Source organism: Mercenaria mercenaria, chromosome 15 (assembly GCF_021730395.1).
Source record: "Mercenaria mercenaria strain notata chromosome 15, MADL_Memer_1, whole genome shotgun sequence".
NCBI classification, from domain to species: domain Eukaryota; kingdom Metazoa; phylum Mollusca; class Bivalvia; order Venerida; family Veneridae; genus Mercenaria; species Mercenaria mercenaria.
In genome coordinates this window covers 7,934,977-7,941,551 of record NC_069375.1, presented here as the reverse complement: position 1 = coordinate 7,941,551, position 6,575 = coordinate 7,934,977, and positions in this window count along the sequence as shown.

The following is a 6,575-nucleotide window of genomic DNA, read 5'->3' as shown; positions in this document are numbered from 1 at the left end:
ATGGTAATGTTAGATTTGTGAAATGTTTGATATACTGATATTGTCTTGGTCATATTTTACTTTTATATCGTATTTAATTAAATGGACAATGACATTGTATGTATATAGATGTTGATTACCATATTAAGTTGAGCTGAGTGAGTGTATATTTGAAACTTTTTTGAAAATTCAAAACCGCACCATATTTGTAGACTGCCATCATCAAAGATGACCACCCGTATTCATTTAAATAAAGAACTAGATCTAATAACCTTCTTCATATCACAGCTATAAAGCTGCCTGGTACTTTGCTAAGGTGCTAGTATCTGTAAATTTGTCATCTTAATTATTCTTATGTAACAATGGCAGCGAAAATGAAAATTTAGATTTTTACGTTGTGCCTAGACCACTTGGTAGCATGCGACAGTGAATGTACGGCTGATTTTGTTCATGGTAACATACCATTTTTGTGGTTCTGCTTACATACAATCAATATCATCCTTCATCTGTATGTTTTATAGCACTCATATTTATTTGTATGACAACTTTATTTCAACTTTATCTATGATTGTACATAACATTCTACTTACTTTTAGATAAAACATCGGATTCTATTTTAAGCTCACGGCACGTGACTAAAAACCACATATAATATTTGTACCCTCAAGAAGGCTCTGTAGAAGCCAAAACGTTGGCCTTTAATAAAATGAACCTAAACCTGCTTTGGTCGTGTGGTCACACTACACTTCGGTGTTCTTTTTATATATCTGTTTGTTTTGGTTGCATTCTTTGCTTCCAAAGGATCTTTTTACAGATTTTATTATCTGCCACAACAGTGTGACAGGAAAGGCCGTACCGGCGACAGTAACCATCAGAACAAATCAACACCCTTTACAATATTTACAAATTTATTTACAAAAGATGATTATTAACAATGAATAGATGATATGAAAAAAAAACTGATTATAAGAAAGAAAAAAAAAGAAAGTTCAGTATCTCTAGATACAAAAGTTCTTATAGTTCCATTCTAATCTGACGTGACACAGGTCTTTAATTTAATTGTGAACTTTAAGTAGCACAAACAATATATGAAAACATATCTTCTAGTCCAGTCCCTTTAACCCGTGAATACGTTGATTCCGTATTGGCTCCCTATGTAGGTAGGTGATTGCATCCCTGAGCTGACTTCAGAGGATAACAAAAATCATCGTCTTTGCGGTTTACGGCACAACCATGGGACGAAAGCTCTGTGCTGGGAATATCACATCCAGGCGAGTGAAGACAAGTGAACCTCGGGCATTGTACTTCCGGGTTATGACATCACCAGGTAAAATCGTCTGGCGGAAGAAGCTAAAATATATAACATATGGTAAGCACCATAGACAAACAAATAAGTCAGGGCATAAAACTGCTCCTTTGGGTACACCATACCTCCGTAGACTCCCATAAATAATACGTGCTACTTATACAAAATATATGTGCTACTAAGTTCATACGTCACGTTATTCAAACACGTCACTAATTACTTCCATTATTACAAAAATTACTTACTTAAAAGACTAAAGTTAAAGTATGAAAAAGATATGAAAAGTATATGATGAAACATTATAGATACGGACATGATAAACTGCAGCTATTATTTACAACTACAAATTAACAAAATTCAATATTAATCAAACGTTATATCATAGTTGGCATCCATATACTAATGCCATACACTACAACGGACATTAATTAGATGTGCTATAGACTGGCACACAATTACAAATTACAATAATATATTACATACATGGTACTAGACTTGCCATATAGATTTAAACATAACAATACAATGCAGTAATGGCGTTCCATAATTAACAAAATGTTTGACATAAGTTTTTGAAACAGTGCTTTACAATTATCACGATACAAATTTCAGTATAAATCTAACATCTTATATAAACGAAACGTTTAGACTCCTCTTTCTAAATAATTTACAAAAGTCTGAAAAATTTAATAAATTATCCTGACTAGCCAAAATCATGTGCCGAAAAGTAAATGTTACAGAATTCTGTAGAATGAACAAACATTTACCAAAAAAAAATCGTAATGCAAAAATCATACAAAAATCTAACAAATAAATTTCTTACCTCGATCGAGCATAAATTTCTAGCAAGAAAATAATTCAGACATAGATTCGTCTATAATGTCGGAAGGTGGTGTGCGCAAGGCATATCGAGTCTAGTCTATTTAAAGGATAATGTCCCGCCAAATACTAAATTTCATGGGATTCACGGATAATCCGTATGCTATGACTATTGTCATTTTCACGGGATTCACGATATAGCCGGGAAATCTGACTACTTTGGTGCGAATTGAAATTGACAATTTGAGGCCCATTATAGTGGTTTTGGGGATAAAAACATAAATTACAGAAGTTTATAAAATATCAACTTTCTTATTACTGAACAGAATTTAATGAAATTTACATGGAAATTTAAGTTATGAAATACAGAAAAACATGAGAGGTATTTTATGCGGGAAATCTGTCATTTACCTCAATAACTCAAAAATTTACAAAAAGATGATGCAATACCTGCATTTACACTACAGATAAAATAAGGCCCGTATGTCAATTTGTGACAAACAGCAATCTTTAAGTGTCGTGTGGCGGCTGTAAAAAGTCTCCCCGTACTTGGATTCAGGATATCTGTGCTTATCTCCGTTTAGTTCTTCGTATATCGTTTTGAACCAGTATTCAATCGTTATGAAGCACGTACACCTTGCACTGTTTCAGGAATCTTCAGCCTTTTATCACAATCGAGCTAAAATAAATTAGCATGAGCTAAACTAGCAGTCATGCTGGCACTGTCATTATAACTGTAACATCTGTGGGCGACGTACGCAAATAAGAATTCAAACACATGGGGTGTGGTGTAAAATATGGACTTGTAAATCAGTGACAATATACAAGCTGTAGCAGGCAAATTACACCACTCACTGCAAATCTATAATAGAGTAAATCAAATTGTAAACGTGCTGATACTTCATATGGTACATCTTACAGATCCACGGTTTTTCGATATACAGTTTGCTTCATTTTTATTTGCAGATGACTTTGTGTCTATTGTTATTTACACAAACTGAAACGTAACCACGCCCTCTGGCGGCAATGTTTTTGTTATGAATCGGCATAATTTGAACACTTTCTGAAATAATCCTGTAGTCTGACGGCAGAATTGAACAAGGCTTTATGTTTTAACTGAGCAAAATGGTATGAAGGTGTTTGAAATCAGTCCAGCAGTTTCTGTCAAAAAGATTCCCAAAGGCTCCAGTATAGCTACTTAAGAAACATTTTCCATGCTCACTTGCAGACATTTTTTAATGTAATGGTACGATTTGCAGGAGTTTTTGTAGAGGCGACTTAATTTTGAAAAGAATAATTCAGTGAAATTATTATGAAATCTGGCTTGTTGCTGACATGAGAATGCTGTATCTATATACTAGTAGGTGTAATGTATTATTATAAGGTAATGCGTATGATATACTGATATTTTCTTGACCGTATTATATTTTTTATGACCAGTGACATTGCATGTACACAGATGCTGACTGCCAAACGAAGTTGAGTTGAGTTGTATAAATTTATATTGGAAACTTTTGTGAAAACCAGTCCAACAAATTCAAAACCAACCTATTGTAGAATGGCAACACCAAAGCCGAGAGTACCAATTTATTGTACTGAAGAACATCAATTAATTTGTTTATACCAGAATGATGAAAGCATGAACTTTGCTAAGCTGTTGGTAGTCTGTTCATGCCAACTTTCATCACCATTATTCTGATGTAAAAATGACAGCGGACAAGAAAAATAAGATATGTTTTTAATTTCAGTAGTTGGTTGTGCCTAGAACAACTGGTAGCAAGTGACAGGGAATGTTCAAGGTAACATATCATTGTTGTGGTTCTATATACATATTTTTTTCATCCTTCATCAGTATGTTTTGTACATTTCAATATCCTAAAAAGTTCGTTGTACATTGTTTTGAACCAGTATTCAATCGTTATGTGGGAAATAGCATGCCAGGACTGTATGTGCCAAAGGCATATAAGATTTCAGATGGAAGTTTTTAAAAAACATGGGGAAGTGCTGTAAAATATGACCTTGTAAACCATTCGGAGACAATATGCAAACTGTAGCACCCTTACGGCAAATCTATAACTGAGCTAATCAATTTCCGTGACTAGATATATAGTTGTTTCATTTTTATTAGCTCGACTATACAAAGTATATGGAGAGCTATCCTAGTCAGCCCGGCATCGGCGTCTTTCCGCGTCCCCACTTTGGTTCAAGATTTTTACACTTTGCCAAGTGTCCCCATTTGAACAAACTTGATAGAGGACCTCACCAGGATGCTACAGACCAAATTTGGTGTTATTCTGACCAGTAGTTTCAGAGGAGAATATGTTAAAGTATTTATTTATTTATTTATTTGGGTTTTACGGCACACCAACACAGTATAGGTTATATGGCGCCAAACAGGACTACAAATTTTGGTTTCACATCTAATGAACATCGAAATAAAAACATGAGGTATGGAATCAAAATTTGCATACCTGCTGGAATCACAGAGTTACAGCAAAACCAAGTGTTAAGACCGTATTAGTCGCCTCTTACGGTCATGTAAGGGTAAGGCAGTGGTTCCAGTTCTTTTCATACATAGATCGTCCCAGAACCACATGGGGCAGATGTTTAAGTAAAAATTTTGACAACGGACGGTGGACCATTCACCCCGTACTAATAGCTCACCCTGAATCTTTGATTCAGGCGAGCTAAAAAGTGGAGAGCCACAGGTTGCCTAACACAACATAAATGAAAATATTACAGGTACAGTTTGCTTGAGCCTGTCCATGAAGCGGACATGCAAGCTACCAGCCACGCCCTCTAGCCCCGGGTTGAAGTCACACAGCAGTTTTACGGATTTACAAGTTTCTACTACACACGTTATTAATGGGGGAAAAGCAGAATGGTCCGGAGGAATTTAAAATCAGGCCAGAAATTTCTGTCGAGAAGTTTCCCAAAGTCTCCACTAACGCCATTTAAGAAATGTTTCCATGCTCACTTTCAGACATTTTTAATGTAATAGTATGATTTATAGGACTTATGTGCAGGCAACCAAGTTGATGACTAGTTCAGATGCGAAGACTCAAATTAATACATGCAAGATGTAACCTCTCACTGCAAAAATTATGATAGCTTATCAAATCTTGCAGATCCACGCTTTTTTAGTATATAGTTGCTTTACTTTTATTTACAACTCAGCAAAAATATACCTTGGTAGCATTTTTGAACAAGACGACTATGATGGCACTTTATCGCTAACCCAAGTACCATTGATGTCAATGACTTATAAAGACAAGAGGACCATGATGGTCCTGAATCGCTCACCTGTTCCCACATGACCCAGTTTTGAGTATGACGTTGTTTTTTCTATTATTTGACATAGTGACCTAGTTTTTGAGCTCATGTGACCCAGTTTTGAACTTGACCTAGACATTATCAAGATAACAATTCTGACCAATTTTCGTGAAGATCTATTGAAAGATATGGTCTCTAGAGAGGTCACAAGGTTTTTCTATTATTTGACCTATTGATCTATTTTTTTTAAGGCACGTGACCCAGTTTCAAACTTGATCTAGATATCATCAAGGTGAACATTCTGACCAATTTTCATGAAGATATCATGAAATATATGGCCTCTAGAGAGGTCACAAGGTTTTTCTATTTTTAGACCTACTGACCTAGTTTTTGACCGCACGTGACCCAGTTTCGAACTTGACCTAGATATCATCAAGATGAACATTCAGACCAACTTTCATACAGATCCCATGAAAAATATGGCCTTTAGAGGTCACAAGGTTTTTCTATTATTTGACCTACTGACCTAGTTTTTGATGCCACATGACCCAGTTTTGAACTTGACCTAGATATCATCAAGAACATTCTGACCAACTTTCATGAAGATCTTGTGAAATATATGGCCTCTAGAGAGGTCACAACGTTTTTCTATTTTTAGACCTACTGACCTAGTTTTTGACCGCACGTGACCCAGTTTCGAACTTGACCTAGATATTATCAAGGGGAACATTCTGACCAATTTTCATAAAGATCCCATGAAAAATGTGACCTCTAGAGTGGTCACAAGCAAAAGTTTACGCATGCACGGATGGACGCTGCGCGATCACAAAAGCTCACCTTGTCACTTTGTGACAGGTGAGCTAAAAAGCAGACCCCCATCAAAGTCGAGACCAAATTCATCAAACTGTTCCATAATTATGTTTTTAAATTATTTACGATACTGACACGTATTGTACTAGCAGTTTGTCAAGAAGATTCCTAAAGTTTCCACTACAGCCATTTAGGAATATCGTCATGCCAACAAATGTAATGGTACAATCTATGGGAATTTGGTAGTGGGCGACTTAATTAAAGTCTATTTTTAATGAAATCTTTGAGAAATCCGACAAGACTTCATCACTTAGTTGCCATAGTAACAAATAATTCTGTATTGACAAGCTAGGTTTGAAAGAATATGATGTTGTCTGAAGCAATGCTG